This window comes from Triticum aestivum, chromosome 2A, assembly GCF_018294505.1.
Source record: "Triticum aestivum cultivar Chinese Spring chromosome 2A, IWGSC CS RefSeq v2.1, whole genome shotgun sequence".
Lineage (NCBI taxonomy): Eukaryota > Viridiplantae > Streptophyta > Magnoliopsida > Poales > Poaceae > Triticum > Triticum aestivum.
The window spans coordinates 662,705,288-662,718,558 of record NC_057797.1 but is presented as its reverse complement, the minus strand read 5'-3'; the positions used below and the strand labels follow the sequence as shown (position 1 = coordinate 662,718,558).

At 48.3% G+C, this 13,271-nt stretch overlaps 1 pseudogene; it reads left to right on the top strand.

Moving 5' to 3' along the window:
- The window catches only part of LOC123185835 (triphosphate tunnel metalloenzyme 3-like), a 29,331-nt pseudogene extending 20,617 nt beyond the window's left edge, over positions 1-8,714 (top strand).
- Positions 8,715-13,271: the final 4,557 nt, after the last annotated feature.

The following is a 13,271-nucleotide window of genomic DNA, read 5'->3' as shown; positions in this document are numbered from 1 at the left end:
GAAGCGTTGACACAACGTAGAGGAAGTAGTCGTATGTCTTCCCGATCCGACCGATCCAAGCACCGTTACTCTGGCACCTCCGAGTTCTTAGCACACGTACAGCTCGATGACGGTCCCCGGGCTCCGATCCAGAAAAGCTTCGGGGACGAGTTCCGTTAGCACAACGGCGTGGGGACGATGATGATGTTCTTCCGACGCAGGGCTTCGCCTAAGCACTACAACGGTATGACTGAGGTGGAATATGGTGGCAGGGGGCACCGCACACGGCTAAGGAACGATCACATGGATCAACTTGTGTGTCCTAGGGTGCCCCCTTGCCCCCGTATATAAAGGAGCAAGGGGAGGAGGCCGGCCGGCCAGGTGTGGCGCGCCAAGGAGGAGTCCTCCTCCTAGTAGGAGTAGGACTCCTACTAGGAGGGGGAAAGAGGTGGAGAGGGAGAAGGAAAGGGGGGGCGCCGCCCCCCTCCCCTAGTCCAATTCGGACTAGGGAGGAGGAGGCGCGCGGCCCACCTCTGGCAGCCCCTCTCTCTCTCCACTAAGGCCCATATGGCCCATTACTTCTCCCGGGGGGGGGGGGTTCCGGTAACCCTCCGGCTCACCGGTTTTCTCCAAAATCACCCGGAACACTTCCGGTGTCCGAATATAGCCGTCCAATATATCAATCTTTATGTCTCGACCATTTTGAGACTCCTCGTCATGTCCGTGATCACATCCGGGACTCCGAACTAACTTCGGTACATCAAAATGCATAAACTCATAATAACTGTCATCGTAACGTTAAGCGTGCGGACCCTACGGTTCGAGAACAATGTAGACATGACTGAGACACATCTCCGGTCAATAACCAATAGCGGGACCTGGATGCCCATATTGTCTCCTACATATTCTACGAAGATCTTTATCGGTCAGACCACATAACAACATACATTGTTCCCTTTGTCATCGGTATGTTACTTGCCCGAGATTCGATCGTCGGTATCCAATACCTAGTTTAATCTCGTTACCGGCAAGTCTCTTTACTCGTTCTGTAATGTATCATCCCACAACTAACTCATTAGTTGCAATGCTTGCAAGGCTTATGTGATGTGCATTATCGAGAGGGCCCAGAGATACCTCTCCGACAATCGGAGTGACAAATCCTAATCTCGAAATACGCCAACCCAACATCTACCTTTGGAGACACCTGTAGAGCACCTTTATAATCACCCATTTACGTTGTGACGTTTGGTAGCACACAAAGTGTTCCTCCGGCAAATGGGAGTTGCATAATCTCATAGTCATAGGAACATGTATAAGTCATCAAGAAAGCAATAGCAACATACTAAACGATCGGGTGCTAAGCTAATGGATTGGGTCATGTCAATCAGATCATTCACCTAATGATGTGATCCCGTTAATCAAATGACAACTCTTTGTCCATGGTTAGGAAACACAACCATCTTTGATTAATGAGCTAGTCAAGTAGAGGCATACTAGTGACACTCTGTTTGTCTATGTATTCACACATGTATTATGTTTCCGGTTAATACAATTCTAGCATGAATAATAAACATTTATCATGAAATAAGGAAATAAATAATAACTTTATTATTGCCTCTAGGGCATATTTCCTTCATGTACACCATTATGGCGTCCCCCACAACATCATCACTGATAACGGCACGAACTTCACGGCCGACGAGGTAAAACTGTGGTGCAAAAATATGGGTATCAAGCTCGATTATGCTTCCGTCTATCACCCACAAACTAACGGCCAGGTCGAACGTGCAAATGGTCTTATCATGAGCAGCATCAAACCCAGATTAGTGCGGTACCTCAAGGAATCTAACACGCACTGGGTAGAGGTGTTGGAAATATGCCCTAGGGGCAATAATAAAAGCATTATTATTATATTTCCTTGTTCATGATAATTGTATTTATTCATGCTATAATTGTGTTATCCAGAAATCGTAATACATGTGTGAATAACAGACACCAACATGTCCCTAGTAAGCCTCTAGTTAACTAGCTCGTTGATCAACAGATAGTCATGGTTTCCTGACTATGGACATTGGATGTCATTGATAACGAGATCACATCATTAGGAGAATGATGTGATGGACAAGACCCAATCCTGAACATAGCACAAGATCGTATAGTTCGTTTGCTAGAGTTTTCCAATGTCAAGTATCTTTTCCTTAGACCATGAGATCGTGTAACTCCCGGATACCGTAGGAGTGCTTTGGGTGTACCAAACGTCACAATGTAACTGGGTGACCATAAAGGTATACTACGGGTATCTCCGAAAGTGTCTGTTGGGTTGACACGAATCAAGACTGGGATTTGTCACTCCGTATGACGGAGAGGTATCACTGGGCCCACTCGGTAATGCATCATCATTATGAGCTCAAAGTGACCAAGTGTCTGGTCACGGGATCATGCATTACGGTACGAGTAAAGTGACTTGCGGGTAACGAGATTGAACGAGGTATTGGGATACCGACGATCGAATCTCGGGCAAGTAACATACCGACTGACAAAGGGAATTGTATACGGGGTTACTTGAATCCTCGACATCGTGGTTCATCCGATGAGATCATCGAGGAGCATGTGGGAGCCAACATGGGTATCCAGATCCCGCTGTTGGTTATTGACCGGAGAGCAATCTCGGTCATGTCTACATGTCTCCCGAACCCATAGGGTCTACACACTTAAGGTTCGGTGACGCTAGGGTTGTAGAGATATGAATATGCAGGAACCCGAAAGTTGTTCAGAGTCCCGGATGAAATCCTGGACGTCACGAGGAGTTCCGAAATGGTCCGGAGGTGAAGAATTATATATAGGAAGTGCAATTTCGGCCATCGGGAGAGTTTTGGGGTCACCGGTATTGTACCGGGACCACCGGAAGGGTCCCGGGGGTCCACTGGGTGGGTCCACCCATCCCGGAGGGCCCCATGGGCCAAAGTGGGGAGGGGAACCAGCCCATAGTGAGCTGGTGCACGCCCCTAGGCCCACCCCATGCGTCTAGGGTTGGAACCCTAGGGGTGGGGGGGCGCCCCACCTTGCCTTGGGGGCCACTCCAGCCCTGGCCGCCGCCCCCCCTAGGAGATCCCATCTCCTAGGGCCGGCGCCCCCCCTAGGGGAGCCTATATAAAGGGGGGGAGGAGGGAGGGGGCAGCCACCCTTTGAGCCTTTGGCGCCTCCCTCTCCCCTGCTACACCTCTCTCTCTCTCTCTCGTAGTATACGGCGAAGCCCTGCTACTGTGACGCCTTGCATCCACCACCATGCTGTCGTGCTGCTGGATCTTCATCAACCTCTCCTTCCCCCTTGCTGGATCAAGAAGGAGGAGACGTTACGCTGACCGTACATGTGTTGAACGCGAAGGTGCCGTCCGTTCGGCGCTAGGATCTCCGGTGATTTGGATCACGTCGAGTACAACTTCCTCATCCCCGTTCTTTGAACGCTTCCGCGCGTGATCTACAAAGGTATGTAGATGCAATCCAATCACTCGTTGCTACATGAACTCATAGATGGATCTTGGTGACACCGTAGGAAATTTTTTGTTTTCTGCAACGTTCCCCGTCAAGAGGAGCTCGACTCCGTACTCTGGGGGTTGCGGACCACGCCGAATCGCACCATCGGATACACACCATTCTTTATGGTGTACGGCGCAGAGGCAGTTTTGCCTTGCGACATAATTCATGACTCACCTCGAGTGCGCATGTACGAAGAAAGAGAAGCCGAGCTCGATCGGCAGGACAGCTTGGACGCATTGGAGGAGGAGCGTGACGTGGCAAAAGTCCGTTCTGCATTCTACCAACAGCAGGCTCGAAGATACCAAAGCAGAGAAGTACGGGCCAAAAATTACAATGTTGGCGAATTAGTTCGACGACTACCGGACAAGAAAAAGGACAAACTCAAGCCCAAGTGGGAAGGTCCCTTCATAATTGACCAAGTCCTGAATGGTGGAACGTACCGCCTGCGGGATGCATCGGATAACCGACTCGAGCCAAACCCATGGAACGCAGCCCGTCTCCGAAGATTCTATGCCTAGCGCCGGACTCTGTGTTCGTCTCCTTCCTCTGTCCATTTTTTATATTTTCTGTCTTACATTTATCTTCTTCTCACTCTCTCTCTATCTCTATCTCTCTCTCTCTCTCTCTCTCTCTCTCTCTCTCTCTCTCTCTTTTATAGCCTCTAAAGGCTCATAAAGTGACGCGCTATCCGCGCTCATTAAACCTGGGGGCTTCTTTAAACAGAAGCTTATTCATGCAGGCTTCATGCCCAACACATGTGTCACACTGTCGCATATACCTTTTATTCACCATTATATGCATCGATATGACTTAAGTTTTGGCCAAGCTGGGTTGCCTGGCTCCTGTGCTTACCCCTACGTTCCTGATTGTTCGGCTAGGTGGTAAAGGGAGCACCTCTGCGATTGTTATTGCCGGGTCAGCCGGACGTGTACCTCAGACTGGGTGAAGCCGAAAGCTAGCGTTCTTAAGGGAATATTTGGTCGATGAACTAAAGATGATCTTTTTTTATTTTTATCTATACGCCCCCAGATGTTTTTCCTGCGTTTCTTTTTGCAGCATGGACATGCACCTTAGGGCATGCTTCCCAGGGAAAGGAACCCCTAACGGAACTATTCTCCCTGGAAGATGTTTCTTACTAACCATATAATATAACATACCTAGTCGGGCACTTGTCTGTTCATGCCCTAATGACCCCTACGCCTGGTCTCCATGCATTCCCCGGTTCCTATATAACCGCATGGGAATTCGGACACACTCCAGACCGTCAGGTCGCGAGGCTGAAGCGAAAAGGCCAGCCATGATAAATGATCTACAATCCGGCTAGAAGGCATTATAAATGTCAATTAAATTACATAGCCATTTTGACTGGTTGTATTCCTCTTCAATACCATCTTACAGGCTGTCTAATTTACAGTCCTACTGGGAATACTTTGCGGCCAACTCTACTTGGCCGTATACTAAGCTTACAGGGATCTCCTTCCCATCGGGCCCTACAGGACCGACCTCGGTCATGTGGTTGGGGTCAGCCTTTGTGTACCGCGTCTTTACCATGGCCCAGGCCTCCCTAGCGCCTTGACGGCAGGCTGATATCTTCCACAATCGGAAGCGCCGCTGTGCTCCCTTTAGCTTCTCCGCAAGCTTTCCAAGACCTTCGGGCATGGAGATGGATGGCCACAGGGCCTGGGTGACACCTCACATCGCCTGTCGAACTCGATCGAGCAGTTGCGAGAGCTCAGGAAGAAGGTCACCCGTAGAACCGGGCATCTCCTCTGCAGGACGAGCTATTAGCATACCTACAGACATTGCTTTGTAAGTCGACTTCCCCGCCGAACTTTCTTTCAAAAGGTTCGCTCAAGCACTTACTAAATATGCCACGCCGAAGCCGCTGATTCTCCTTCATGGAGTCCGACAGCTGGGCACGAACATCTTTCAGCTCGACGTCCAGCTTGGTGTTGGCATCTTGGAGATTGTTCTTCTCCCCCATCACCTTTAGCAACACCCTCTCACCAGCCTTTAGCTGGCGTAGGAGGTGTTGCCTTTCCGGATTCAATCCGGCGCCATCTGCAATTTATTTGTCAGATTCGCACCAAAGCCGTGCTTCGCAAAATGCTTATCTTTCAAAGTGTATATTACCAGAGGGGGTCTCCTTAGGCTCCCCTGCCGCGGCTAGTGCGGCCTCAAGTTGGGCTTTTCACTCTTCTAGCTCCTTGGACAGTAGGGAATTCTTTTCCGTAAGAACCTGCATCACAAATGATCCTTAAATCAGTTATTCTAACTGTTTCAAGTCTCGGGGGCTACTGGTATATATATATAATTACCAAAATTTTCTTACCCGTATGTCTTTTACATATTGCTCCGTGGCTCTGGCTAGACCATCTTGAGCGGCACGGAGGTATGCATCTCCCGACTTGAAGGCATCTAACGCCTCTTGGGAGAAACAAGCGTCGCGAAGAATTGTCAGGCGACGCCTGTGGTTCATGGCACTCTCCACCTTAGAGTTGGTGGTAGACAACCCGTCCACATCCTCCATCGGAGGAGCGTCCGGTGCGCGCCTTGTGTTCGGCCCCGCTTCCGGGCCATGCTTTGGAGCCTGGCTGGTGGAGGCGCGATTGGCGGTCTCTCCGAATATAGTTCGGCGAGGTCTCTTTGTCCTAAAGAGAGCACAAGTGTTAATATGCCTTGAAGGTATAACACCTGGAATAAGGGGGTGCGCCATACCTTTGCGCTGACGCCCCGGTCCGGACTGCACCTCTTTTCTACCCACGGGGCCCTGCGGCCCCTCGTTGGCTTGTCGCCGCAGGTTCGGCCTCCCGTTTCTGGGAGGCAGGAATTAGCCCTGGATAATCAGCCGTAATGGCCACCAGGGCGTTGTCCTTGCTCGATTGATGGAACACTCCATCAATCAGATCCACCGAAAGGTCCGGATCCTCTTGAGAGTCCGGGTCAATGGACTGTTCTGGGTCCTCGGGTTGTGGAGGAGGGCTGTTTATGTCTTTGACGGCCTGGCGCAGTTCCTGCGTTGAAATCACTAAGATTGAATATTTAACAATGGGGATATAAAACGGATGGGCAAGATGTGACCACTCATCCAGCTTGGAGGATTGTACATGGAAAATCCACCCTATGGGTCGACGCAGAGAAAATCCTCTTCTTCTCCCTTGGACAAAGCGGACAAGGTCTTTATTAGAGCCGCAGCCGAATCCGGCCCCTTACGGCCGTAGCGGGTGGTGTCGTCCTCCCCGTTGAAATCCCACATGGGGTGGCTTCTATACTGTAGCGGCTGCACCCCTCGCATGATGCATGCGGCCATGACCCCGATCATGGTTAGTCCGGAATGAGCTAACAATCTTATTCGGCCCATCTGGTAAATGATGTCCCTGTCACTTTCCCTCTGAGGGCTCTGTGGGCGCCAGCTTAGGCGCTTCTTTAAGGGAGCACCATTGAATTCAGGTAGGCCGATCCAAACAGGATCCGGTAGCGGGACGTCTTCTATATAGAACCATTCCGAGGGCCAGTCTTCGGACGCCTTCTTTGGGGTTCCGGACAGATATCCGGTCCCGGCGATGCACCACACTTTGGCTCCGCCCACTTGATACATTGACCCCTTCTTGGAACAGGGCACGAGGCAAAACAGCTCCTTCCATAGTCCGAAATGAGCTTCAACACCCAAGAACAGCTCGCAGAGGGCCACAAAGCCCGCGATGTGTAATATTGAGGCAGGCGTGAGATGATGTAGCTGGAGGCCGTAGAACTCCAGCAGCCCCCGGAGAAACGGGTGGATTGGAAATCCGAGCCCCCTTATTAGGTAAGGGACAAGGCACACCCGCTCTCCTTTGGAGGGATTAGGGGCATTCTCTGCTTGCTCTCCACCGTTGTAGACGGCAAGACCGGATCGAACCGGGACCATATAGGCCGGGGGGGGGGGGAGAAATCCCTTGGTCTGGAGCGTCACTAGCTCGCTATGCGGGGTGGAACGTCTTTCCCAATATCCAGGCTTAGGGCTGGAAGGGCGAGGGGAGGAGTTGCGACGGCTGGCCATGGTGGAATGGACCTTTGTCGGATGCGCTCTGATGAACACTCGCGGAAGGGAGGAGGTGTGGATTGGATCTAAATCATTGTCCCCTTAAATAGGGCGGCTCATGTATGCGGCTAGGGGTGTGAATGTAAAAACACTCAGACTTTTCATATTCGTTTGACACGTGGGAAACAACCATTACTGGAGCGCAACATCTACAAGAAACCAGACTTTATTCAAACAGGTGCACGGAATTTGGAGGAGAACCCGCCTTGCAATGCCGAAGACAATCTGCGCGCCAGACTCATCGTTATTGAAGCCTGGTTCGGGGGCTACTGAGGGAGTCCTGGATTAGGGGGTGTTTGGATAGCCAAACTATACCTTCAGCCGGACTCCTGGACTACGAAGATACAAGATTGAAGATTCCGTCCCATGTCCGGAGGGGACTTTCCTTGGCGTGGAAGGCAAGCTTGGCGATACGGATATGAAGATCTCCAACGATTGTAACCGACTCTATGTAACCCTAACCCTATCCGGTGTCTATATAAACCAGAGGGTTTTAGTCCGTAGGACGACATACACATCAACAATCATACCATAGGCTAGCTTCTAGGGTTTAGCCTCCTCGATCTCGTGGTAGATCTACTTTTGTACTACCCATATCATCAATATTAATCAAGCAGGACGTAGGGTTTTACCTCCATCGAGAGGGCCCGAACCTGGATAAAACTTCGTGTCCCTTGTCTCCTGTTACCATCCGGCCTAGACACACAGTTCGGGACCCCCTACCCGAGATCCACCAGTTTTGACACCGACACCCGCCCTCGTCCTCACCTGCGTCAACAACCCCGCCCGTCTCGACGCGGTTGACTCCCCCATCGTCCGGCTCGTCTCCGACGAGTACGGCCTCGGCGGGGACAAAGCGTCGTTCGTCTGCCTCAGCGGCTTCTGGAACACCCGCGGTGTGTATGAGCTTGAGGAGTGCGAGGGGCAGGAGCTCGTGCTAGAGCTCGATGAGACACACTTTGATTTTGGCACAAACTTCTAGATGGAGTGCGAGACCGCGGAGCACGACCAGGCCAAGGAGGTCCTGGAGCGGCTGCTCACCGTGGCTGGGGTGCCGTATGAGTACTCCCGGAGCAATAAGTTCACGTGCTTCATGGCCGAGAAGCTGCTTCCGTGACTAGGTTTGTGGTTGGTCTTTATCGTGTCCCAAATGATGATTAAACCGTGGTTGCTATAAAACTTGTGTTTCATTAGCACTTTCTTGCGACAATAGGCTTTGTGGCGAGTGATTTCAAATCTCACAAATGTAATGTTTAGTTCTGTTACATTCTGGTATTTGATAACTTTCATCCAAGAATACTATCTTGGGTGGTAGCATAGCAACACAAGGGTTTGCATTTCAATCCTCGTAAAAAAACTTGTCCTAGAGCATGATTCGACAACCGTTGGGAAGAAGCTGGGGCTGGTATGTCTGGTTCATTTATATACAGGACATACAGTCTACTCCCTTTGTTTCTAAATATAGACCTTTTTTAAAGATTTCAATACGGACTACATTCGGATGTATATAGACGTATTTTAGAGTGTAGTTTCACTCATTTTGCTTTGTATGTAGTCCACATTAGAATATCTAAAAGGGCTTATATTTAGGAACGGAGGGAGTAGCTAGGAACAAACTGAATTTCGTATGTCCGCCACACGGTTATGGGCAATGAGCCTGTTATTGCAGTCTCACCACACCACATCTTGTTCTGCTCTCCGGTGCAGATGGGCATCCTTAGATTCACCACCTCCCTGATGAGCTGCTTCTTGTCTTAACCCACTTTCCTGATGAGCTGCTTCTTGGTCTCAGGCATACAGGGCCATCATTGGTATCTAAGTTGCCACCTGACAGATCTGTTCTTATTTCTTATTAGGTACCTAAAAGGCTGAACCTGATCTTTGATGAACTAGAAGGCCAAGATACCAAGGTATCCCTGAGTTCATAGCTTGATTCCTTACCATATAATTGCTGAAACATGCAGTGACACATGATTAACCTTTGTACTTTATACTTTGCTAAAACATTTAGGACTCGAGTGGGCGACTCCAAGAATGGGTACTCCTGAAACTTTAGCCAGTGGCCATGTTGATGGTATTTTTTGGGAACAGGGGAGGGCGTGTGTTATTGTTCAAGCCAGGTGCCTAATTTTTTTTAATCTTTAGCCAGTGACCACATTGCTGCTCTAAGCGATGAACAGGGGAGGGCGTGTGGTATTGCAGTTAACTATGTGTCATCTGGTCTTCATAGTGATTGGTAGATTGAAACCGTAAGCCACCTCTGAATTCATATCGAAGGTAGTTCACCAAGATCTGCAGTTTTTATTTGCATTTTATAAGTTTTAGTGTTTCATGTTACTGCTTTAAATACGTAAATATGGTTTCATCTTCCCTTTTTGGCGCCAGTCATGCGAGCTGGTCTTTTTCTGCTTTGATCTCCAGGATGTGGGAAAACACTAATGACAATTTATATTGAGATTGCCATATTCTTTCTACATAATTTGTGTTCTGTATAAATTGTACAATGTTTCCTTTTCTGGAACTTTAGGGGCCTGATCAATTGAACAAGTATATTGGGGAGAGTGAATCAGATGTAAGGAAAATATGAACCCGTGCAAGCACTAACTCACCATACATCCTATTTTTTTGAGGTAAATTTTTATGTTTAGCTGATTGCGTGTGTGGATTTATTCTTTCGGGAACACTTGGTAGTTATTTTGTACAATTATGAATGCATTGTACATCTGTCATGTGATTTATGAATGTGCAACGCGTGGAATTAAATTGTTTGACCATGCCTTCCTTGTTTAGGTAAAACTAAGTAGTTGTGGCAGCTTTGGATGAGAGAACCCAATTCCTGGTAAATTGGACACCATCAATGAGTTCGTCGAGTTTGATTGAACTCTCACACTTTGAACATGCTCTATTGAAAGCAAGGCCATCCCTGTCATAACAGGTACAGTAAAATGCCAACACATATATGATTGATGTTATGGCAGTATACTTGACTTTGGGGATGACGAAATCGACGGAAGCAACAGGAGCCCACGACTCATGAGTTCAGCGGCGTCTGCACGCCCTACATGTAGTTGTGCACCTCCTCCTCCTGTTTTCTTGCATGTGATCAATGGTTTCAGATCTCTATTTATCACAGATTAGAATATATATTCTGTAACAATGCTTTCCTACATTTGGTGGATTATTGCATTTGTATTTTTTATTGTTATCATCTAGAAGATTATATTCTGTATGAATGCTTTTAACAATGCTTCGTCAGGCTGTTCCCGCCGATGCTGCTGTTCATGCCGTCCCCCCAGTGCCTAGCATCACCGGCAACAAGTTCAGCGTTGTCCGACAAGGTGTCCTGCAGGGACAACCTCCGTCAACCTGTCATCGAACTTCAGTATGCGTGCTTTGTTCTCTGAAACTGAATTCAGACTTTGAGTACTACTTTTATTTGAAAGAAAATATGTGCGTGATTCCACAACTTATGCCAAAATGCATAGCATAGCTTGGTATACACGAATTGCAATCTGAACGTTTTTCTCGGTGTCGTCGTCCTGCTTTCTGGTTCTTTGTTATTTGTCATCTTATATCTCTGCTTTCTGCTTTCTGGTGCCTAAACCGAACCGTCGAATCTGTAAATCTATACCAGTACTAGTTTGAACCAGGGGATAGTTGGTTGTTTATGTGTGGTGTTAATGAGTTCATTCTGCTCTCTAACTCATTGAATTTTTGGATGTCAATCAACAAGCTTCCCCTGACTGACTGATTGATTGATTGATTTTTGGCCGGTGCTAGCTTGTGTGTCTTGTGTCGGGCAAGGGAGAGTGAAAGTGCAACTATCCCTAGGTGGTTTTGGTAATTCATAACAACATATAGCTCATTGAGCTAATGCTATTCCAAGATGATTATTTCAGGAAAGCTCAATGATTGGCATGGCATGGATGTGAAAGTGGAACCCTCAAAATGCTAAGGACAAAGGATTGGCTCAAGCTCAAAAGCTCAAGACTCTTCATTTTATATTTTAGTGATCCAAGATCACATTGAGTCTTTAGGAAAAGCCAATACTATTAAGGAGGGATGAGGTGTTGCTTAATGAGCCTCTTGCTTCATGTGCTTAGTGATATGCTCCAAAACCCTCAACTACTTTTCCATATCCACATATGAGCTAAACCCTAAGCCAAACTCGGTCCTACCGATTCTTCCTATCCGGCGCCACCGAGTTTCACTTGTCATTAGCCACTGCCAAACCCTAGCAATTCGGTTCTACCGATAAGGATCTCGGTCTCACCGAGATGGGGTTGCAAACTCTCTGTTTCCCTTTCGTAACTTTTCGGTCTCACCGAAAGAGCGAATCGGTCCCACCGAGATTGCAATGTAAACTCAGTGTTTCCCCTTTGTAACTTTTCGGTCTTACCGAGTTCCACTCGGTCTCACCGAAAGAGCAAATCGGTCCCACCGAGTTTGCCTGACCAACTCTCTGGTTAGCTAATTACCAAATTCGGTCTCACCGAGTTTGTGTAATCGGTCTCACCGAGATTACGTTATGCCCAAACCCTAACCATATCGGTCCTACCGAGTTGCATGTCAGTCCCACCGAAAATCACTAACGGTCACTAGGTTTACATTTTCGGTCCGACCGAGCTTATTGATTCGGTCCCACCGAGATTGGAAAACTGTGTAACGGTTGGATTTTGTGTGGAGGCTATATATACCCCTCCACCTCCTTCTCATTCGATGAGAGAGCCATCAGAACACACACACCATTCCAACTCATATGTTCTGAGAGAGAACCACCTACTCATGTGTTGAGACCAAGACATTCCATTCCTACCATATGAATCTTGATCTCTAGCCTTCCCAAGTTGCTTTCCACTCAAATCTTCTTTCCACCAAATCCAAATCCTATGAGAGAGAGTTGAGTGTTGGGGAGACTATCATTTGAAGCACAAGAGCAAGGAGTTCATTACCTACACACCATTTGTTACTTCTTGGAGAGTGGTGTCTCCTAGATTGGCTAGGTGTCACTTGGGAGCCTCCGACAAGATTGTGGAGTTGAACCAAGGAGTTTGTAAGGGCAAGGAGATCGCCTACTTCGTGAAGATCTACCGCTAGTGAGGCAAGTCCTGTGTGGGCGATGGCCATGGTGGGATAGACAAGGTTGCTTCTTCGTGGACCCTTTGTGGGTGGTTGCTTCTTCGTGGACCCTTCGTGGGTGGAGCCCTGTGTGGACTCGCGCAACCGTTACCCTTGGGTGGAGCCCTGTGTGGACTCGCGCAACCGTTACCCTTCGTGGGTTGAAGTCTCCATCAACGTGGATGTAGGATAGCACCACCTATCCGAACCACGGGAAAAACATCCGTGTCTCCAATTGCGTTTGAATTCTCCAAACCCTTCCCTTTACATTCTTGCAAGTTGCATGCTTTACTTTCCGCTGCCTATATACTCTTTGCATGCTTGCTTGAATTATGTGATGATTGCTTGACTTGTCCTAAAATAGCTAAAATCTGCCAAGAACTAAAATTGGGAAAAGGTTAAGTTTTTATTTGGTCAAGTAGTCTAATCACCCCCCCTCTAGACATACTTTCGATCCTACAAGTGGTATCAGAGCTTTGGTCTCCATTTGCTTGATCTCCATAGCTTTTGGTGGTCATAGCCTTGGTTTCACAACCTAGGAGAGTATGGCGTCTAG